Here is a 25655-nt window from a genome sequence, read left to right on the forward strand (position 1 = left end):
GACATGAGCAGACACTTCTCAAAAGAAGACATTTATGCAGCCAAAAAACACATGAAAAAATGCTCATCATCACTGGCCATCAGAGAAATGCAAATCAAAACCACAATGAGATACCATCTCACACCAGTTAGAATGGCAATCATTAAAAAGTCAGGAAACAACAGGTGCTGGAGAGGATGTGGAGAAATAGGAACACTTTTACACTGTTGGTGGGACTGTAAACTAGTTCAACCATTGTGGAAGTCAGTGTGGCGATTCCTCAGGGATCTAGAACTAGAAATTCCATTTGACCCAGCCATCCCATTACTGGGTATATACCCAAAGGACTATAAATCATGCTGCTATAAAGACACATGCACATGTATGTTTATTGCGGCATTATGCACAATAGCAAAGACTTGGAACCAACCCAAATGTCCAACAATGATAGACTGGATTAAGAAAATGTGGCACATATACACCATGGAATACTATGCAGCCATAAAAAATGATGAGTTCATGTCCTTTGTAGGGACATGGATGAAATTGGAAATCATCATTCTCAGTAAAGTATCGCAAGAACAAAAAACCAAACACTGCATATTCTCACTCATAGGTGGGAATTGAACAATGAGAACACATGGACACAGGAAGGGGAACATCACACTTCGGGGACTGTTGTAGGGTGGGGGGAGGGGGGAGGAATAGCATTGGGAGATAAACCTAATGCTAGATGACGAGTTAGTGGGTGCAGCGCACCAGCATGGCACATGTATACATATGTAACTAACCTGCACATTGCGCACATGTACCATAAAACCTAAAGTATAATAATAATAATAAAAAAAAGAAAAGAACTCCAAATTTATAAATTATCTGTTAAAAACAACAGCCTTTTTAAAGGGGGATAAAGATGATCAAGCATTGAATACAAGACCATTTTTTTAGAAAAGAAGATAAAACCTGGATTAGACTAAGTTGTATAAAATGATAGTTACTAGCAGTATGTAGCTATTTTAATTTAAATTAAATTAAAATTCATTTCCTCTCACACACTAGGCACATTTCAAATGTTCAAAATCCACATGTGGCTAATGGTTACTATATTGGTAAACATAAATACAGAACATTTTCATTGCAGCAGAACATTCTGTTGAATAATGCTGATCTAGATGATGGTAAAATAATTTATGGGAGATTTCTCCCCAAAAGAAATAAAATATTATGAATTTAAAGAGGAAATCAACTGTTTGAAGGTTAAACACTCCAGCTCAGGGATTTGGTGCTAAATGTTCTGTTGATCTGATGATGTTTATACAGGTGTGTTAGGAGGCAAGGAGCAGAAAGAATGATAAAAACAGGAATTAGGACTTTCATATTCTAATCGCTTCTCTCTGCTATTAATAAGGTCTAACCTTGGAGTTGAGTACATATGGCAACACTCAGCATTGTCCGCTACCACTGTCACTATGACTGCTTTCTTCCAGCTAAAGAGAAATTGTCTATTGTAAGTCACTGGTGTTACAAATGTGCAGAGATGCCTATCCAAGCAAGAAGGATGGACTGATGACCACCAGTAGTGTGCCAGATATGAGGAACACTCTGTTTTTTCAGCAGTAATGCTGGTAAACATTTAATAGCAGGCTCTGCATGACCAAAATTCCCTGATTTACAGAATTGTTTTTTATTTCTCTGGTATAAATTCTCGTAACATGGCAGATGTCAAGCTACCAAAGTGAGGTAACTAATGCCGAGCTGCGAAGGTATGTGTGCAGCAGATTTGAGGGCAATGTGAGCAAGCTGCAGCTCACTACTGACTTCAGCTACTCAGCCATTTCATTTGTCTCCACAAGTTGAGGCTTTTGAACTCTGAACAGCAAAAAAATGGTACTTTTATACCAATCCACCTGGACTAATTTAAGGCCTTCAATGAATTAAAACAAAAGAATGAATAGCTATTAAAATCAAAGTTAGAAACTCTCCAGACATCTCTCCAGCTTTAATATAGAACATCAAACCATTAAGGATAACTCTACCTTCTTAACGACAAGGTAGATATTCATAGTCATCTTCATCATTGCGGATGCATGAGGCTGAGGTGCACGTATGGGAATAAGCTACATAGGATACCAGGAACCGTGTTGCTACTTAGCACCTTAGTACCAACTTTCTAAGAAAACAGAAAAGTCACTAAAGATTCTTTACTAAGCCTAATCCCACCACATGTACCTCTTCTGAGAACTTCAGCCTGGAATAGGGTCATAACTCCTCATCCTTGATCCTAATTAGATGCATCTTAATTTGCTTTCTACTTAACGGCATACATATTTTTTTCTGGTACTCAAGCATAGTGTATTTTTTTAAGTCTGTTCCTCAATGTTTAGATAATGTTTAACAATCTTAGAGAAGGAAATCTTTAACCTGCATCAAACTGCTACAAGAAAATAAAGAACAGAAACAAGGACATAATCTATGTCTAGCTTGTGCACATCTACACAGTCCTCCTGGGTCTTTTAAGAGAGACCCAGAACTTTTTTCTCTGAAAAAGTATGTAGAAGCTGGCAACCATTTGTGATTTAAATAATATTGGAGTCGAGGGTGAATAAAGATCTGACTCTGTAGATAAGCAAAAGTTACAATTGGAACAATAATACATCCAATGAAAAGGAAAAAATACCTGTAATTAACAAATGACTGTTAAGTATATAACGAGCTCAATAAACAACAAATTTAGATAAGCAAAACAAGTTTTACCCAGAAATGTAAGTGCAAGAAAAATCTAAAAATTACAAAATATAATACTTATTAATCTTGACTTCCATCTTTTATTATACTTGCATTCTACTTATTCTGAACTGTTAACCAAGCTTTGGTGGTGCCTAGAGTTCCTAGATATGTCCACAGAACCCTGCATCTTCCAATGTGCCTGTTTTAGATAGATTAATTCTGCTCCTATCTAACCTTCAGTAGTCTCATTCATCATTAGTTATGTGGTCAGACATCCTTATGTTGACCATTGTAGCACTGCATAGAGTAAATATGAAGTAAGCCTGTATCAACTGGGTTATTATTTCTTACTTAGGTTACAAATAATAATAAAGCCACATATACCCAGTAACATATCTCAGAAGTCCCCTGAGGCCTGAGACTGTGGTTGATCCACAGATTCATTTCCAATGACAAAAGACTTGACAGACTGTCAATAACTATTGTTGAATGAGTAAAAACTAAATCCTTCATAAAATCTCTACTGCTTGTCACTTTGGGGGGAATAAAATATTATTTGAAATATGATTTTATTGAAATTAATATATTTACTAGAATGTGATAACCCTAATATTTTAATTCATTATGAAATTTCCAAAATTTGTCTGAGCATGGAAGTCACTTTATATACTCAGAGTATTCAGAAATTTACCCTAGGAATCTGTATTTATCAGGTGCCTCCAGTGCTTATTGCAATCTACTGAGTTTAGCAGATATTTCTTTATCACACTTGCTCACTGTCACCAAGCCAAATGTATAAGACTTGAAAGAGGGAGGAAAAGCTCATCTGGAAGTGCTGCTCAGGCACAGTAGATCTGGGTGAATTTTGACAATAGAGCAGAGTATGACATCCAGAAGAGACCTGTGTGTCTACAAGGAGCAATGAGGCAATTAGAGGTCCACAAGTACCCTGGACCAACTTGCCTCCTACATAGATTGTTATGCTAAAATTTTATGCACTGTCTTCCAATCCCACAAAATTAATTCTCAACATTTTCTACCCTAATTCACTTCTTTATGTTTATAGTATTTGTGGTGGCTAATATGTTGCTTTTTGTAGCCTAAATGCTTATAAATGGTCAACATGTAAGCAATGATCAAAATTTGATCATGAATTTATGAATATCAGAATACTTGCCACGTTGGACCCAAAGCTTGAATCTAGAACAGTAACCACAATCTTTTCCGCTATAGAAGCTTTATCAGTTTCTGCTTACTACAGCTCAGATCATACTTTAGTTTTATCCAGCATCCTAACTACAGTCATATCCAACCAGAGTATCACATCTGCCCTCTTCTTTGCAATATCTACCAATATTTATTTCACTTAAGATCCATTGCTTTCCTGTAACAATTTAAAACAAGATATCCTTCTAACAATTTTGCTTTGCTCAAGATTGTCTCTGAAAATGAAAATACTGAGAAAAATTGTTTTTGATAACTCTATAAAGAGTTGGGCAACTGTCTTTCCATATCAGGCCTTAGGTATAGATGCCTTTAAAGGATTCTGAGATAGCAAGAGAACACCAGGTTTTGCTGTAATTACTAAAGGCACTGTTTGACAAAACTTTATTAAAGTTCAGCACTGTTTCAGATTCCTTTAGTCTCCAGACTGGTCATTCAGCATCTGAAGATAAACTTATCTGGGAACATCAAAATAATACAGCAATAATTGCATCTGCCTGATGCAGAATGTAGGCATTCCAGGAAAGGCAGTTTAAGAATGAAAAGTCTACTAGAGGAGGGAGGCAATTTGGCCAAGGTTTAATTTTGCCTCACTGATTTCTCCATGAGTGGTTTTCTGACTTACTGTTTTCAATGTTAATAGGGTCACATTCCTGTCCTTTGTCAGAATCACATCAAATGAAACGAGAAGATTTGTCCTGTTTGTTTATTGATTGGTTATATCAATTTCTTTCACTAATAGGCTATCTCAAACTACAGCTGGCTGCCTTTGATAATATAATCAGAAGTATGTTCCTGCCTGAAAATTGGAGAATGAATCAGATGACTTGCTGTGGTCCCCTGTCTGGCATGGGAGCTTTGACAAATGTTAGGCTGTTTAATATTTGCTTTTCAGAACAAGAAAGTAAAATGGTGCTTATTGAAAGAAATCATTTAACAGAAGCATAAAAAGATATGTTAATCTGGGGTAAGCTGAAATTACTATTCAACAGTTTGGTATTACCATAAGGATAAATGAAAACTATGGGAAAATTCTTTAAAGTGTTCTATTTTACCTTATAATAGATAACTAAAACAAGCTAATATTTAGTCATAAGCCAACATAAATATTAAAACAAGCTTGAAAGACATAATCTTTATCTTTGAATTACAGCAGCAAAGTTCACTGCTTCTTAAAAAATATTTACCTAAGAAGGGAGAAGAAAAAAAAATCTGTTTTAAATATCTGAAAGGAATCACTAGAAAATTTGAGGACAGAGCTGGTTCAATGTGAAATTCCTGAAGAACTCTTTAAGGTCATTAACTGTGGTTTATTGGGTAAGCCTTCATAGACAGAAATAATTTCAGCCCATTAATACCAGATTTCATTGTCCCCAAGCTAAGACTGAAGATGAAGAGCTAAGCAAACAACTCAGATGATACGTTTATGGTCTTTCTGAGTGATGGAAAAATTCCCACAGAGTCAAAGTATATTCAAATTGTTGCTTGAGGAACCAAGGAAAACATTTTGACTTCCCACCACTATTCCCTAGTTGTAGAGGCATTAAATTGAAAATCTGGTCTTAGGGGTAGAAAAAGTACTTAAATATATATATGTATACACACACAAATACGTTATGTGTTATTTAGGAGCCTAAAAATGTATTCAGTGATGTTGGTAGCAGGTGTTATCCTTTAGCAAATCAACTGGGGTCCCACCAAAAGTTTAGATGTAAGGAGGAAGATGGGAAAGGTTTAATTTTTTACTTTCCTCAAAGGGATCAGATTTAGATGAGTATCTCCTTCAAATCTATCTCCCCTTTTGTTCTTGTTTTCCTGTGACTGAAAAAGAGAACTTAACAGGGTAATCAGAGACACACACAAATCACTTATCAAGGGACTGTTGAAATTTATTGCAAGGCAGTACTGATAAATCTGGACAAAAGAATAATACTGTACTGATCTCCTACCTGGAACTGTATTCCAACATACCCCAAGCATGAAAGGCATTAAGGTGTAAGGTCTTAGCCTTATACTTAATTTTGAAATATCAAAGTTTATTTTTTAAATAAGAATAAAATTATTACCTTTTTAAAATTTTTTAATGGTGAAAGCAATACACATACATAGCTTTAAAAATAAAATAATCTAAAAGGCTTTGGAATCATTAAGATCTTAATCCTACAGACTCCTACAGAATTTAAGGTATTTGATCTTTATGTTCTTTCTAAGTAGCATCTAATTTAGGAATGTGCTTAGAGTAGGAAGAAGTAGGCAGGAGAATCCGAAGGTAATACATGAAGCATATACTCACGCCTGAAATCCTTGCATTCTGTTTTGTCAAACTCTAAGGTTGAAGAGAAATGCCAGACCCAAGGTGCGTTCTGGTAAACCTCCAGACTGCCCTAAGTTCAGAAATACACCACAACGGCAATAGGAGAGGAGGAGAATCATGTTTCTAGTGAGTGTGATGAGCCCTCACTTTCTTATGCATTATTGTCATGAGATGGTCTCCCTACACTGATCTTGAAAGCCCAGAATTGGCAGCTGTGTGTGTATAATCATAATCTTCAGAAATTATTTAGAGAATTAAAATATTTAATTTGTAATGCATAGATTAGAACCACCGCTAGCTTTCAGTATATCAGGCACATGCAGATGCAGAATCTCAGCAAACCATGATTAATGTCTGTCGCACCAAAAAGAATTTCACAAGCGAATGCTTGAAAGCCACTCAAAAAACTGCACATCTGTTTTCTGTTAAAATCACATGCTTGCTTTTTGATTCTGCAGAAGCCATGACAGCTTTAGCTCTGCTTCCCAAGCTCATGAAAGTGCTTCTCATTGGCATGGAAGCTGCTGGCAATATTTCTGAGAAATAAGGTTCCCAGTCTTCCAGTTTCTGTGTTAGAAGAGAAATCATGAAAGGAAATGTTGTTGCCAAAAGGCAATCTGACACTATTATGGTTATCATTAATATTAATATTTTCCCTTCAAAATGTTATTCTGAATTCTACATTGACTCTGTTTATTGCTCAGTTCTTTCTTCTCTGTGTTTATAGCTCTTTCATTGTTGCTGTTATTAGAGTATTTTCTCAAATGCCTGGTAGCTCTGAGTAAGCACTAACAGCCTCCAGGAGCTCTGTGTACAATGGTGGGGCTTATCTCCAGGCAGATGGGGCTTATTTCCAAGTGGTCTGTCTATGTTGGCATTGAGGCAGTCAGGTGGTTTTTATGCTGGGAACTACTAAATGCCAGTATCTTCTTCTAAGTTCATTTTCTCTGTAGCTGGGTCTTCCAGACTTGTCATTGAGCTGGATAGCCTGAATGACAGTATTAAGGATGGTGAGATCAGTACCTCAGCATTGAATATCTAGATCAAGGTTGTCCAACCTGCAGACCATGAGCTGCATGTGGCCCAAGACAGCTTTGAATGTGGCCCAACACAAATTCATACACTCTCTTAAAACATGAGATTTTTTGCAACTATTTTTTTTTAGCTCATCAGCTATTATTTTGTATTTTATGTGTGTCCCACAACAATTCTTCTTCCAGTGTGGCCCAGGGAAGTCAAAAGATTACACAACCCTGATCTAGATGTTCATATAATTCCATTTTGAGTACCATGCCTCATTTCTGCCTTTTCTGCTTGAGTTTGGAGACTGTCTGCAGAGCTGGCTTCATGGGTATACCACCTATGCAGTTGCACAAAGATGGAGCCTTCTAAGGATAAGGCCCTATACTTTATTTCTGTACTGTAGCCATATTGAAATTTTTAACGGATAGCCCGAAAGCTCACGGTGGACCTAATCTATGTTCCATAGTCCTTCCACAATTTTAAGAATCAATTTATTTGAATTAAACACATTACTATTTTAAATATCTAGTGAGTTTTCTATTTTCCTGACAGAATTCAAAATATGCAGCCTTTTGAACAAGAGGACTCACATCTTTATTTTGCACTGGGCCCCACAAATCGTGTAGCTGTCCTTTGCTCTGTTTCAATTTCTACAAAGGCTGACTCCTGACTTCTGCAGGAACTGGAAATAGGTAGTTGCCATACTGTTCTAGAGATGGGAAATAGGATGGAGGAATAAAGAACAGGATCTTAACTGTTCCATACATTGGCTTTCAAACAAGCAAACAAATGGACTCCTCCTTCCCAGTATCTAACACCTCAAATTCTGGAGACTTTCTAAGAATTCCTGGGGAGTCCCCCACTATCAACACCGACTCTGACCTTTTTTTGGTCACTAAGTCATTCATTGACTCCACTGGTTCTTACATCCTGTGGTTAGGGCTACTGATATCTCCTAGTTCATTCAAGATGATGAACTAGGATGATGTATTTTTGTTTCTTTTTTGTCTTCTTTATTGTTTTGGGGAGTAATACTAGAAAGTAGAAGGGAGCAGAAAATTATTAATGCTACCACCTTCAAACCGGAAACCCACATATTTTTAGAATGTTATCTAGAAACAGAAAATTTAAAAGTTTCTGTAAGCTGATCCTTAGATTGAAATATATGGTTTTAAAACACGCAGCCAAAAGGTGAAGCCAACTTTTTTTTTTTTTTGCATTTTAACTACGTTACTGGTTTGATATCTTATAAATGTTACTTTCTGTTTTTTATGAATTTTATATTCCAAGATACATATGTGCAGGATGTGCAGGTTTGTTACATAGGTAAACATGCACCATGATGCTTTGCTGCACCTATCAACCCATCACCTAGGGATTAAGCCCCGCATGCACTAGCTATTTATCCTGATGCTCTTCCTCCCCATGATACTACCCAAAAGGCCCCCGTGTGTGTTGCTCCCCTCCCTCTGTCCATGTGTTCTCATTGTTCAGATCCCTCCTATAAATGAGAATATGTGGTATTTGCTTTTCTATTCCTGCATTAGTTTGGTAAAAATAATGTCCTCCAGCTCCATCCATGTCCCTGCAGAGGACATGATCTCGTTTCTTTATAGGCTGCATAGTATTCCATGGTGTATATGGACCACATTTTCTTTATCCAGTCTATCATTAATGGGTATACAAATTATACTATTTATATACCCATTAATGATATATAAATTATATATATATATCCCAAAGGAATATAAATTATACTATTATAAATGTACTTGCACAAGTATGTTCATTGCAGCAGTATTCACAATAGTATGTTATTTTCTAGACAATTTTTTTTTTTTTTTTTTTTGAGATGGAGTCTTGCTCTGTCACCCAGGCTGGAGTGCACTGGCGCAATCTTGGCTCACTGCAAGCTCTGCCTCCCAGGTTCACGCTATTCTTCTGCCTCAGCCTCCCCAGTAGCTGAAACTACAGGTACCCACTACCACGCCTGGCTATTTTTTTTTTTTGTATGTTTTAGTAGAGACGGTGTTTCACCGTGTTAGCCAGGATGGTCTCGATCTCCTGACCTCGTGATCTGCCTGCCTCAGCCTCCCGAAGTGCTGGAATCACAGGCATGAACCACCGCACCCGGCCAATATTCTTATTTATTAAAGTCAAATAGATGACACCTTGTTGCAGAAAAGAAATATTTCTCTCACTAATCCAAGTGCCATTTGCTAGACTTTGTTGTTAATTATTTCCAAACTAAAGACACTAGCCATTAGTGACATGTAGTTTTTAGTTTGTCACATACAGCTCATTCATTAAGAATGGGATTTAAAGTATTTATGATACACAAAACAAATAATTTAATAAAATATAAAATTATGATTATGAAAACAATGTGGAAAACTTGGTAACTGTGAAAGCTTAACGATTTCAACGACTGATCTTTACATTAAGATCTTCATTTCCTGAGAGTCATAACAAAAGGAGAAACGTGAAGCTATATAGTTATTATTAATCTTGAATCTCTGTAACAGCAGATGATTTGTTCTTTAGTTTATGCATCCAGTTCTTCCCTAGTATTCTTAGTAGAAACTCTCAAATACCCAAATGGAAAGGACTATCTAGTTCACTCTATATAAAGTCATGGAGGGGTATGTTCCTCACAGGCTGTCTGCTTTTTCACACTGTCTGAGCCAGAAGCCAGCATCTTGATGTAGACAGTTGGTGTTCAGCATGCCTTGGTCTAAAGATTGAGAGATTTTTCTCTTCCTTTCCATATAAGCATGTATTTAATGAATTTGGATTTCTAATATACCAATAATCTTTGGGTTAGTGACACACTCTCATCAATACTCCATGTATTTTCATCTATTATTTAATTAGTTATTTGTAACATGTAACAAGCATTCTTGAAACCATTATCCAAGTGAAGTCTAGAACTTTAACAATAATCTTCATCTTGCCACTGAAACCAGAGTGACCTCTCCAACTCACCCTTTATACTCCGCTGCAAACTGAATCATATATTTACCATTCCTTTCATTTTCTTTCTTTAACTTATTGAACTATTTCTCTTTAATATTATATTGCTAAGTTTCAATCATGTTATTATACAGAACAGTAGTTAATTTTTACCAGTATATAATATTCCATTATGCAAATATACGTCTTCCCTTCTTTGTTCATTCATCTAATCAATATCTATTCAGCATATATACTCTTTTAAGCATTATCAATGGAATAGGAAATAAAGCAATTATTTTCTAGCATCTCAAATCCCAGTCACGTGACCAATGCTTTCATGCCTCCCAGTTTCTTGCCCTTTATATGGACAGAAACTTGTCTAGTAAACTCTAAACTATTAGTATGTTCACGTACAATAGCCTAAAGCAGTTCAATATCAATAGTGGACTTTAGGTTATGGCCCCAGTGTAAAGATAGATGGTGCTTCAGATCAGGGGAGATGTTTTTATTACCACTCACATCTTACATCTTAGAACATCTATGCCATGTCCTTTTAACTAGCCCAGACCAGAGTAAAATCTTCCTCCTTATGAATGAACACAGAACTGTAGCTAAATTGTGATTGTGCTTATAAGATATAAGAAAGCACACAGGCCCTAAATAAATTCTCAAGGCGGTAAAAGGATTTTGAATCTAGCACCCATCTTATAGGGTAGAATACAAAATTTCTGATAATATGGGTACATTTCAGAATTCATATGAAGTGAGAATAAGGGGATAACAGTATGTTCCTTTGAAACTGAATGAATCTTTCTTTTTCTCAAACTGTGTAAGCAATCTTTGCATCCTCCCTCCTTCCAGACCCCTCTGCTGAGGAATTGTGCTTTGCCTAAAAGGTAGCTCCCAAATATTTCATCAAAATTGTCCTTGCTTTTCTCCTCCTTCACTAGAGTTGTCTTTACTTCTGACTTTATCTGCTTGTATTATTTATGTTTTCAGTAATTCCCTGGTTCTCCTACACAACTCATCACCTGGTGTCTCCCCTCCCACCCTCGCCTCCATAAACTGGCCTCCATACAGCAACACATACTTCATTCTGAAAGTGTCTGTGGTAACACTCCAGCCCTGCCCTTGAGGTTGCAGAGTGTTGGCTATTATGCATGTGTATTTAAAACCTACCTAAATACATTTTAGCTTTCCAGGGTGGCAATGATGTCAGGTGAACTAAGTTACACATCTCTCATTCTTCACTACCATTGCTGAGCTCCTTTTCTTACTGCTATTTCCTGGCTGTTTCTTAAATCTTGCTTCTGATGCTTTTATGCAGGTCCTTTCAATTTTCTCCATCATCCCACTTTTATGTTCTCTTACCTTTTCTAGTTCTGCTTTCTCTTTCCCTGAAAACCTATTTCTTCAGGCTGTTTTCTTTTTACAACATCAGTAGGAGTGGTGTTTTTTTTCATTTTACCTTATCTTGTTATATAAACACTACTTTCTTAACAAAGTTTTCTTTAAAAAGTGAACACACTGGCCAGTCGCGGTGGCTCACGCCTGGAATCCCAGCACTTTGGGAGGCTGAGGCAGGCAGATCACGAGGTCAGGAGATTGAGACCATCCTGGCTAACACGGTGAAACCCCGTCTCTACTAAAAATACAAAAAAATTGGCCAGGCGTGGGGGCAGGTGCCTGCAGTCCCAGCTACTCTGGAGGCTGAGGCCAAAGAATGGCATGAACCTGGGAGACGGAGCTTGCAGTGAGCCGAGATTGCACCACTGCACTCCAGCCTGGGCGACAGAGCGAGACTCCGTCCAAAAAAAAAAAAAAAAAAGTAAACACACTGACAACGAATATATTCTTCTGAAGGAGTATATAGAGACATAAAAAATCTCAAAATCATTTGAGAAATCTGTCAAAGCTGTAGATTGAATTTTTATTATCTGTGTTGGAGATAATAATGAAATGATTCAAGTCACTATAGATCCTTATATGAAAGTATTGCATATGTCTTTTTAAGATAAGGAATTCCACTTAAAATTACAGTAACATATTTTCTAATGAGAAAATGTAATGTAAGAATATATCTTTATAACTGAATCTTTATTGTAGGTAACTACAAACAAAATTAAAATTTTTAGAGTTATTTTTTCTATCAGTACATGTTGAGTTAAATATACTCTAACTCTAAAAAAAGGTACTCAATCCAAGTACCCTTAGAGCATGAGGAAGATAAAACTGATGTAAGAATACAGCAAAGTATATACACATAAATTCACATATTCTTCCACAATACTGTAGACATTTTGGGTGATTGAAGGCTGCAAGCCTAAAACAGAACAGTTATGTATCCATATTTTGATTTTTGACAAAATCCTTTTGGTTATTTGTATGTGACCGTATGTATTCGTTATTTTCTTTGTTTAATTTTCCAAAGCTCTTTAAAGTCAAGATATCTTCTTATCCCTTGATAAATTAATGTTCAAATATATTTCATGAAGTGGTTTTACTATTTTAAGATTTACTTTATCTCAGTCAGGTCCAATTTTGTTCATCTTATAGACTGTGATTTTTTGTGTGTGTCTACGAATCTTTTGATGTCAAGCCTAAGAGTGTAGCTAGCACATCATTTCAAGAATTAGCAATCTATGAGTGATTCAGTTTTTCTGTATCTTTTCCAACATTTAATGGTGTTTTTTTTTTTAATTTTAGCTATTCTAACAAGCGTATAGTGATAATCTCATTTCAGTTTTAATTTGCATTTCTTTAAAGGCTAATCATGTTGGACATCTTTTTATGTACTTGTTTGTCATATGTAGAACTTTTTAATAAAATATCTGTTCAGGACTTTTGCCCATTTTCTAGTTGGATTTTTTTTTATTTACTTTGGAGTTTTGAGATTTCTCTATAAATTCAAAACATATATTAAAAATAATAGTATTGTTTTCCTAAAAAAATTTAGTTGTATATTTGTCATATAAAATATAACAAATATTTTATATTGTTTATAATCTGTTTTCAATTACTTTTTGTATAAGATGTAATGTTCACGCTGAGGTTCATCTCCTTTTTTTCCTTTATTTTTTGTCTATGGATGTCTAATTGCTCCAGTTCCATTTGTTGTAAAAGCTATCCTCCCTCCACTGAATTGGATTTGCACCATTTCAAAAATTTCAAGGCATATTTGTGTGGGCTTATTTCTGTGTTCTCAATTCTGTTCCATTTATCTTCATATCTGTCACTTAGCTAATGCCATATTGTTTTAATTAATGCAACTATATAGTAAGCCCTAACATTGGGTAAAGTGATTCCTCTCACTTAATTCCTCTTTACCAGAATTGTCTTAGCTGTTCTAGGTCCTTTGTTTTTCTATTTTAACTTTAGAGTAAGTTGTTTATGTTTGAAGAAAAACCTTGCTAATATTTTCATAAGAGTTGAATTAAGTTTATAAGTATTTGTGAGAGATCCTGTGGAGTGAATGAAAATACAAGTTACAGACTGGAAGAAAATATGTGCAAACTACATATCCAAAAAGTGACTCATATTTAGAATATATAGAGAACTCTCAAAACTCCAAAGTAAAAAAAAAAATCAATTAGAAAATGGGCAAAAGTCTTGAAAAGACATTTAAAAGGGTCTACATACGACAAACAAGTACATGAAAAGATGTCCAACATGACTAGCCTTTAGGGAAATGCAAATTGAAACCAAAATGAAGTATCACTGTATGCTGATTAGAATGGCTAAAATTAAAAAACAAAATGACACCATTAAATGTTGGCAAAGATATAGAAAAACTGAGTCACTCATATGTTGCTAATAAAACTGTGAATTGGTATGGCCACTATGAAAAAGAGTATGGGAGTTTTTTTACAAACTAAATATGCACTTACCATTATGATCCAGCAATTGCACTGTGGGTATTTATCTCAGAGAAATGAAAATGTATGCTTACAGAAATACTTGTAGACTAACGTTCCCAGCAGCTTTATAATCACAAAAAATAAACCACCCAAGTTTCCTTCAACAGGTGAATAAACAAGCTGAGGTACACTAATATCAAGGAATATTACTCAGTAATAAAATGGAATAAACTGTTGATATGCACAACAATTTGCATGTACAAGGAAATTATACTCAGTGAAAAAGCCAATTTTAAAGGGTTATAATATTATATGATTCCTTATAATTCCATATTAATATAACATATATTCCAATATTATATGATTCCATATGATTTATGAGACCTTTTTGAAATGTATAGAATGTATAGAGAAGAGCAGATTGGTCATTGCCAGGGATTAGAGAGAGGGGAAGGAGGGAGGTAGCTGTGGCTATAAAAGAATAACATGGGGGATCCTTGTGATAGAACTGTTCTGTATCTTGGCTGTAGTGATTTTAATTACATAAATCTATGCATGTAATAAAATTGCATAAAACTAAATACACACAATACACACACAAATGAGTGCATATAAAAGCTGTGAAATATGAGTAAGGTTGGTAGATTGCATCAATGTTAATTTCCTGGTTGTAACGTTGTACTATAGTTATGCAAGATGATACTATTGGGGTAAACTGAGTGAAGAGTATAGGGAATCACTATTCTTTCTTACAACTGCATGTGAAGCTACAATTATCTCAAAATTAAATGTTGATGAATTACAGTAGAGAGGGAAGACAGAAAACTACTTATTTTTTAATAGACTAGAATTTATTTTATATTTAGTGTAATACAAAAACTTATAGCTAAACTTGTCTCATTTCAACATTCACTCATGACAAAAACTCTGGCAAAGAAGGAATGAAAGGAAACTTTCTTAATTGTAGATTTTCACCAAAAATGTTCATAAATTTATTTTCTGATAAATAAGCACCATTATGTTTTATTTGAGAAACAAGGTGAGGATATTAGCTGTTTTAAGGACTACTCAACACTGTACTCAACAATTTTGTATTGGCTAGACTCTAGAAAACAAAATTAAAAGTGAAAGAACAATAAAGAAATAGAAGCTTTTTCTCATTTCCAGATTATGAGGTTACTTATGTTGAAAACCCAAGTGAACTAAAGGTAAAATATGTAACCATTGATTTTAAAATTCAGCAATATCACTGGGTACAAAATCAACTGCAAAACACAAAACATTCTTATATCCAAGTAATTATTAAGGAAAATAGAGTAGAAAATGATACTGTTCTCTGTATCAACAAAAACACTAAGGTACCTAGAAATGTATCTATAAAGAAACACACAGGCCATTTCATAGAAACATTATAAAGATTTTTGAAGGACAGAAAAGAAACTTTGAAGAAACATATATAAGATGATATATATTTCTCAAATTAATGTATAAATGAAGTGTTATTTTGATAAAAATCTTAACAGTTATTTATGGAATTTAGAAGTGGATTTTTAAATTAGTATAACAGCATAAAACACAGAGGATTGTCAAAATAATCCTGAAGTTGAGGAGCAATCTGGGGCAATTGTCCAACCAGATATCAAGGCCTACTTACTATAAATTGTGTTAATTAAGAGAGTATGGTACTGGCATAGGCAGGAACAAGCACACTTCTGGAACACATGGGGAAGCCCAGAAATAGACCCATGCATCAATAAAAGCTCAACTTGTGAAGAAGTAGCAAAAGTTGATATGTGGCACAGGTGGCATTACAAGATATGTGGAAAAGATAAACTAGTTTCAATACACTGCACTGGGACAGTTGGTTAACCGTATGAAAATAAATAGAACTATATTCCAACCTCACACTACAGGCCAAAATAACTTTCAGTGAATTACAAACTTAAATATGAGAAGCAAAACTTTACAACTTTCGGAAGAAATACAAGAGCCTATTTTTATACTCTTTGGATAGGAAAAGCTTCTTAAACAAGATACAAAGGTTATAAATTCTACAGGAGAAAAAGATAAGTAAACGTAACTGCCTTAAAACTTAAAACATATTCTACAAAAAACATTGCCAACAAAAATTTAAAAGACAAAGCCTTGGCCTGGGAGAAGATATTTGTCAGCTTTTAACTGTTAAAGGATTAGCATTCAGAATTTATGAAGGACTCCTAAAACCAATAAGAGAAAAACAAATAATCACTAATAAAAATTTGAAAATTTGAAAATGCATGTACGAAGAGTCTATTTACACAAGAGAGAATACAAAAGGAAAAAACTTAAAACCTCGTGAAAAATCAGAGATGTGCAATTTTATACACACACACACACACATACAAACACACATATAACTGTGTGGATATAGTCAAAATAGTCATGAGCTGCGTAATGATGTTTTGGCCAACAGAACACAAATGTGATGGTGATCCCCTAAGATTATAATGAAGCTGAAAAATTTTTATCACCTAGTTATGTCATAGTGCAATGCATTACTCACATGTTTCTGGTGATGCTGGTGGAAACAAACTTACAGTGCTACCAGTTGTATAGATGTCTAACACATACAATCATATACTTATTAAAAATATATTAACTGTAAAACAGTTTCAGGTGGGTCCTTCTGGAGGTGTTCCAAAAAAGGACATTGTTATGATAGGAGATGACAGCTCCGTGCATGTTATTGCCCCTGAAGACCTTCCAGTGGAACAAGATGTGGAGGTAGAAGACAGTGACATTGATGGTCCTGACCCTGTGCAGGCCTAGGCTAATGTGTGTGTTTGTGTTTTAGTTTGTAACGAAAGAGTATAAAAAGTCAAAAAAGAAAGGCCAGGCACGGTGGCTCACGCCTGTAATCCTAGCACTTTGGGAGGCTGAGGCAGGTGCATCACCTGAGGTCAGGAGTTCTAGACTAGCCTGGCCAACATGGTGAAACCCCGTCTCTACAAAAATACAAAAATTAGCCGAGCGTGGTGCCATATGCCTGTAATCCCAGCTACTCAGGAGGCTGAGGCAGGAAAATTGCTTGAACCTGGGAGGCCGAGGTTGCAGTGAGCCGGGATCATGACATTGCACTCCAGCCTGGGTGACAAGAGTGAGACCCCATCTCAAAAAAAAAAAATAGTTACAGTAAGCTACGTTTTATTATTTTTTTTTAAAAAAAATTATATAAATTTAGTTCAGCCTACATGTACATAAAGTCTACAGTTGTGTACACTAATATTCTAGGCCTTCATATTCACTCACCCAGAGCAACTTCCAGTCACTCACTGACTCACCCAGAGCAACTTCCAGTCCTGCAAGCTCTGTTCATGGTAAGTATTCCACACAGGTGTACCATTTTTTAATATTATTTATCATATTTTACTGTATTTATGTTTAAATATGTTTAGATATATGAATACTTATAATTATGTTACAATTGCCCACAGTATTAAGTGCAGAAGCATACTGGACATCAGCACTATCTGTAACATTTTAATCTGTGCAAAATTTCTAAATAACATAAAATACTAAGATTTGTTAAAGCATCTAAAGGCACAATGAAGTGGATATGACAAACCATCAAAAGAAGAGATCAGCTAGGGAGGCAGAATCCAAATATAAGCATCTTAGCATGAAACCTGGAAAATATGAAATGGAAAGTACGCCAGAAAAGATCCCGAGGCATGTAAAAAGTACTACAGGATCTTTATGTAAGTTACATATGACATCTGTTAAGTGATGGTTCCCTTTGCCCTCACACTGACAGAGATAAGCTGCCAGAACACCTTGCATGAAACCATACGTTGTCATTTTCTCAGGCATAGCACCTGAAAATGCCTGGGAAACTGCTAGATTTGGACTGATGATTGCTGCCTGCAAGCAACCCTTTGCTTAATTGGGGGCAGAAACAGTGTGATACCTTTTCTCCTTATCATAAGGGTCACCAACCCTCCTATAACAAAAGACAGATTAACAGGAGAAAAACATAATGAATTTATTTAACCATAATTTTATGGGACATGGGAACCTGCAGAATGAAGACCCAAAGATAGAGGGAAAACAACCCACGTTTATCCTTAGGTTTGATGAAGAATGGACAGTCATGTAGATAAATGTGATTGGACCAAATGTATAATCAAATGAGAATAGACTGAGTGGGAAAATCCATCAAGGCCTGTCTTCGGATTCTTCTTGGCCTCTCTGTGCAGCATTTCTTCCTCCTGGGTTTGGGGTAGAACCCTTTCTGGAGTAGGGGACCTTTTGGCCTGCTGTCATACAAGACACATCAGATAATTTCTTTATAACCAGCCCTTGCACAGACAAGTGAGCTTTGGAAGGTTAGAGTAATATGTTAGGTTTTATGGCTGGCTTTGGGGGACAGATGTTCTAGTTTCCATGACCCTCCTTGGGAAGAGGGATTCTGATTTCTATGGCCCACCTTGGGGAAGAGAGATTCTAGTTTCTATGGCTAGCCTTGAAGGAGAATGAGGGGTAAGAGACATGAGGGCAGGAGAAGATCAGAGACAAACTTTGCTTCTGAGGCATCCATATGGGGTGTCATTCTCTGATCCCCAAGACTTACATGAAAAATGTAATAGCCTGTCCCATGTGGCAGCTAGGAAACTGGAAATAACAAAACATCAATTACCCCATGACAAAAACCCTGATAAGTAGGGAGGCCAATTGACCATATAGTCACTAGAGTGGTCCTGTTCTGTCTCAGATTATTTGAATTGAGACAGAAAGACAAGAAATTTTAGAAAACCTATACAAAATTCACCAAGCTCATTACGATACTCCCCTTGCAAAGCACCTGCGTGAACTACTCTGGCTCCATGGGTATCAGCCTGAAGGACTGAGTTATTTGCATAGTGTGGTAAGGTCTGAGAAATATTAGATTCAAACTACCTCTTGCCTCCCTCTTCTCCAAATAATATCCTCCTGCAGTGCACTTGGTGAAAGCCTTTCCTGGAGAGATTAATGAGGTTAGGAGATGAGTTAAGTCATTCATTTTTCCATTTCATCATGAAAGGGTTCAAGGTTACCACTTTCAATAAGCAGCCAATTGATCACATGACCACTAAGCGTTTCTGAGTCTCTCTCAGTATATCTGAATTTATTCATAAGTACAGAAAACATCATAAAAAGCCTTGGATGAGGCTACACGAAATTCAATAGGCCTGATGCCTTTCTTAAAAGCATTCCGATGTGTCCAACTAGCATGTGCATTCTGCAGGATAACCTGTGATACTCTATAGGAAATACTGACATTCATGAAGCAGAAGTCCATTTTGCCTCCTCAAAGGGGCTGACTTCAAGACTTCACTCGTGTACAGAGAATGGAAATACCCAGAAAATGTTAAGCGGAGATTACTTTTGCTCTCACAATGCCTTCAATTCTATATCTAAACATCTCTAATTTTGTCTCAGTAGGTATAATTTAAATTGGTTTTTCAGAAAATATTTTAAGGAAATTTACAGACACTTTGTTACTTTCAGTACATTTTCTACTCTTCTCCATATTTAACTTAGCCATTAAATGTTGCTGATGCAAAGGTCAAACAGTCTTGAGGACCCAGCCTGCTTTCACAATGAAAATTTCTTTTACATTTTTTCTTCCTTATGTAATCTCTATTTCACAATCAGGCTGTGAAATTCCCACTTCCTTTTTCAATCTTCCCCAAAAGAAAGCATGTTTTACTGACAGAAGCCTCTTTAAGATTGTTGGTGGCATATCTGAAAGTCTCTTGTCCTTTGGTTTCATAGGAATAGGAAAAACCAGTTACAAGGATGATCATTTACCTCATACAAATGGGAAAATTCACATTTAGAATTAGAAAATCTTTAATCAGTATAAATTCTCAATCATCACCCATTTCCATTAACCATGGGCCAGAGAGGAGGTTGTATTATCTAATAAGCCATTTGTTTCTATAACAGTTTTGACCTGTCCAATGACTGTAGATTCCCTAGAGGTTGTCTGAATTGATACAGTTGGATTTTAGGTCTTGAGTTGGTCTCTCATACTTTGTCATCTGTGTGTGCACAGCTAGGGCAGATGTCAAGCTCTACTTGGGAGGCAGCAAAGCCAAAATTCCCCTGCTGATTAAATAAAATACTGTTAACATCCCTAATTCTTAAATAATATGCCAATATCTCTTCCTGGTCTAAGCCATAAACTCAGGAATGAATGTCACCCTTATTTCTCCAAAACAACCCAGGAATACACAAAATAAAAGCTTTTTGCCTGCGAGATAATCAGTCTGGGGTGGGTATAGAATCTAGTATTGAGCATTTTAAGAATAACAGCACTAGAGAGAGTGAATAGTAAACTATTAATAGTCTTTTTAAAAAAAATCTTGAAGCAGCAGATGATGGTTACAAAAATAATTTGAGAAAATCTTAGTTTATGCTCAGCAAAAAAATCCAGTCTTTCCTCAACTGAATATTAGGAACATGCTTTGGAGTTCCAAAATTTTAGATTTTGCTTTATATTGATTAATTACTATAAACTGTTTATTGGTTTATGTCTAGACTTTATTACTATAGCCAATTCTCTGCCTTACACGTGAGAAACTAAAGTGGATTGCTGCTATTGCCTTAAGAGGAAGTTCAGTAGACATCACTGGGTATGGAAAAATGTCTGTCTTCCTTGTGTGCAATCTGAAGGAAATGGGAATTTTCTCTTATTCCCAGCAAAGGAATTTCTAGTTTTATCCTCTGTGGCACATTGTAGGTGTAAAATTTGAAATATTTAACATGGATTTACATTATTTTGTTGTAAGGTCTTTGGTCTCTAAATTGCTCCATAACACATATTGTAATCTCTGTCTGTGAGAATAGACAGGTAAGTATCTTACTTCATAGCAAAAGAACAAACATTTGGAATATGTGCAAATGTACACACAGTGTTTACAAAGTCACCATTAGAGCACAGCCCCATACATACACACATAATCACTAACACTTTCGATTAAGTTGATGTTACCTTTTTAAGTCAAAGATATATGGGCACGCCATGACAAAAGAATGATAGTAAGAATTTGGAACACCCAGGTCTCAAATTTGGGTTTCAATTCCTTGATATCCTGTAAATTCTCTTTTTATCTGCTAAATCCAAGAATTGTAAAGTGAGCCAACAACAAATTTCTCATCCAGACCTGCCCTCCCATATTACCAATTCTGTTTCTGAAAGACATGAGAGTAAGGCTCTGTTTCTTAAAAATTGGTATTTAAAAGCCAGACATTTCTTGAGAGCCTCTTACATCTGACTTCCTATGAACAAAATCCTACAAACGTCCTTGTCCTTGTTCACATAGTTCAGAAAAATCATTCTCTTTTTTCTGGAAATATCACTAAGCCATCTTTCCCAGATTCCCTTGCAGTTTGGTATGTGACTAAGTCCTTGCCAAACTCAGATTATAATGAAAATGATTTGTGTGCCTGGCACATAATACCCCTCATGGGCTCCTCCAGTTTCTTTCTATATCTTCCAGTGGATACTGATGATCATAAGGCTTTAAGGGATAATGGAACCACAGTGTGGAATGGGTCCCTGAATGACCACATGCAGAAGAACCAACCCAACCTGAAGACACTCCTGGAACTAGTAAGTAAGAAAGAAGTATATTTATTTTGTGTAATGTCACAGAAATGTCTAAATCCATCTGCTAACACAACCAGGTCCACTCTAATGAATGTAATTAGAGTTGAGAAGGGTTCTTAGAATAACTTACAGGACTGTCTTTCGGCCAGTTCTATTTCCGGCACAAGACTCTCCTGTTTTTCCTTAAGAGGATAATGTATCTATTTGCCAAATATAATAACAAACCTTTTCTATGTTTGAGTCTGAAAATCAGTTGATGACTCATTTTTGGAGCTTCACATACCCAAGATATTGAACCATTTAATATAACATATATAAAAATTATTATACACATATATTATAATCTATATATTATTTTTATATTATATAATTTATATATAAAATATACATATAAAATGCATATTTGTATGTATATACATATACATAGAGAGAGAGAGAGAGAGACAATAAGAAAGATGGTAAAATGGAAACTTTCTCTTGGCAAGTCAAAATGAAAAGTATAGCAAACTCACATGGGAAAATATACCAAATTCAGTAGGGAAAAAACTACGTTAAATAGTTTACATGAGAACAGAAATTCAATTTGAGTTTCTAAATTAATTTCTGTCACTGGTATTTATGTTGAAGCTACAGTCATTCTATTATTTCCTCATATGCCTTAATTGCAAGATTAGCAAGTCATTATTCACTCCTATTAAGAGTCTAAAGAGAGGGTGGTCTCTAGTCTTCAGCTGCAAAGATTCTAAATGTACTCATTAGGGAGCTGGAAGTCCATGCAAAGAACCTAAAGATCCTAGGGGGAGCAGTCACCCCCAGAAGTAACATTCAAAGACTTAAGTATGGTCTGTCTCACTGACATTCTCCAACACAAGTCTCTTATTCTGCTCCTTTTAGTTTCTCACAAAACTGATATCCTCTATTCTGTTGAAACGTTACTTCTCCAAGATCAAAGAAGAGGATGGGAGTCCTAAGCATACATATTTTCTTCTCAGGTCATCCAAACCCCATTCAGAACAAAATTCTTCTCACCAACTTTCTTGAGCTGCTATAATTTCTGCCTTCTTTATGAAGGCTTTACTCTTTCTAGAGATGCCATAGATAAAAACATTCCAAACTCAAAACCACAGCATTTCTCTAACCCTCTCCCACTGTGCTTACCTAATTCATCTACTGACTCTGGTAGAAGATAAATTCACACGTTCTCTTCTCTCACATATCTGTGTATCCCCTCTCAATGCTCGCTCACAACTAATGACTTTGATTCCAATTCACTGGGAATATATAAGCAATAGGAAAATGACTTCAATAGTCTTCCACCACCATATTTAACAACCTATCTGTACATGTGTCCATATACTCTGCTTCCTGCCTTTTGGTACAGATAAACTAATTAAAATGCATATCTCTATTTCAGAAAACTGAAATCATGATTGGGAAGATACAGTAAAGAACGTATCCAGTTGCGGTGTACAGTACTTGAATTTAAAAAGTATTTGTAATAACTTTCTTCTCTCCATTTGTATATTAGATTTCAAATTTTCTTACCTAGTCAAGGAAATTACTCCCATAATTGACCCTGCTCTTTTATATCATCAGTTTTCCCTATCTCCTGACCATCCTCATCAGCATATAAATATGCTGTAATTTCTCTCACCTCAGACCTCCTTACATTGACACATATCCTCTTGTATTCCAGTTACTGACTTGTATCTTTTTCCTTTATAAAACATTGCCTCAAAAGAGCTAACCACACTCTCTTTCTCTAATTTCTCTCTTGTTATTTGAAACTCAGTTCATTCTAGCTTTGCCCAACCTCCCCCACTCTATCAGATCTTTTTGTGTCAAGGTGACCAAAGACCCCCAGTACTCCCAGCCAGTTCTCAGACTTCATTTTACTTGATCTAACCACAGCATTTGATATTGTCTTTCAATCCATCCCTTACACAACTTATTCACTTGTTTCCTGGGATGTGGCTATTTTGTTGGCATGCCTGCTACCTCACTAAAACTCCTTCTCAGCATCTTTGGTAGGTGCCTGCTCATCTTCTAAACTCTAACTGTTGGCATTTTCTAGGAATTCTTCAACTTCTTCTCTCTTCTATCTACAGTCACTCCATGGAGGATCCTTGAGCCTTAGAGAAAGGAGAGTTTCTGCCCAGGGTGCTATAAGCACTGGAGTCATGTAAGAATTACAACTGGAAGAATAATGTAAAAGTAAAAACAAATAGATGTAAAATAAGTAAAACAGCTTTCGCTTTTCAAAACTAGATATTTATATTCTCAAACTTTATTTCCACAGGAAAGCAGATGATTTCAAAACATACTTTGAGTAAAGAAATATAAAATTCCCACTTATTTTTATTTTTATTTTCTGCTTAAACATAAAGCACCATGTCTTTCTTTAGTAGGGTGTCTTATGTGCAGAACAGAGAGATGGGTCAATTGTAAACCCCACCTTCACCCATGGCAATCATCAATATAGTAGCAATGGTGATAGAAGTATTGTGGTTATGTAAGAGAATGTAATTATTTTTAGGAAATATATGTTGAAGTATTTAAGGTTATACTATCCTACAAAGATGTTTCAATTGTTTCAAATTAGTGAGGAGCAACTAGGTGTCCATTGCATTGTTCTTTCAATTTCTTTATAGATTTGAACATTTTCAGAATGTTTTAAATGGGAGGGGGCGTGTGAGAATAATAAGGATACTTTACTGCTTTCCCTCTACCTCCTCCTGGAAAAAAATGTAAATAAAACTGTGACAATTATATTGCTTTCTACTTCAGTCCAACCTCAATGTTGTTATTCTAGGAATTAGTTTATTTTGGCTTTTTTGTCTTCTTTTATAAAAAGATGTGTTCCTTATTATTTTCACATATCACTTCTAAGGAAAACCAACATAGAAAACAGAAAATGTCTATTCATCATGAAAAAAGAAATGAATCTTTTACTTAAAAGGCATCTAGGATTGGGAGGCTGAGGCAGGTAAATCACTTGAGGTCAGGAGTTCAAGACCAGCCTGGTAACATTGTGAAACCCCATCTTTACTAAAAACAGAAAATTAGTCAGGTGTGGTAGCGCATGCCTGTAATGCCAGCTACTCAGGAGGCTGAGGAAGGAGAATCGCAGTAACCCAGAAGGAGGAGGTTGCAGTGAGCCAAGATCGTGCCATTGCACTCTAGCTTAGGCAACTGAGCAAGACTCCGTCTCAAAAAAAAAAAAAAAAAAAAGGCATCTAGGAGCTGGGAGTGCTAGCTACTCGTGACTCCAGAAACAATATTTAATCTCTTCCCTTGCTGAGTTTTCATTCCTTTGGTTTGTGAATGGTTTGGGGGAAGAGTGTATCACCGTGAAGTTCATGTGTAAAGAAGATACAGTAGTGGGTAGGAGTAAGGAAGGAGAAAAAGAAGGTGCCAGAGAAGACTAACATATTAACAAGTATAGTCAGAGGGAAAGTGAATGAATTTGACATTTGGTAAGACTATTCATAAGCTTTAGTTTCTAAGACTGGATATACTCTCCTCAGTCATAAGGGTTCTTACTGTCCTAAATTGTTTTAATGTTCCTGAGGGAAAGGGGATATTAAAGGTTGTAAAGAGAAAGAGAAGGTAAAAGAATCTTGAGAGTGAAATAATATTGGGTATTGTGTTTTGTTTTGTTTTTTATTATTATTATACTTTAAGTTTTAGGGTACATGTGCACAATGTGCAGGTTAGTTACATATGTATACATGTGCCATGCTGGTGTGCTGCACCCATTAACTCGTCATTTAGCATTAGGTATGTCTCCTATTGTTTAACAGAAAAAAAAAAAAAAAAGAAAGGAGATGACGGGAAAGGATAGGAAAGAAATTCAGTAGTGACATTTTAAATAGTAAACAATAAAAACCACAATAACTTCCTCTTCCTTGGGTTAAACAGGACTCGGACCAGGCATACTTTC

The sequence above is a fragment of the Pongo pygmaeus genome, chromosome 6 (genome assembly GCF_028885625.2).
Source record: "Pongo pygmaeus isolate AG05252 chromosome 6, NHGRI_mPonPyg2-v2.0_pri, whole genome shotgun sequence".
NCBI lineage: Eukaryota > Metazoa > Chordata > Mammalia > Primates > Hominidae > Pongo > Pongo pygmaeus.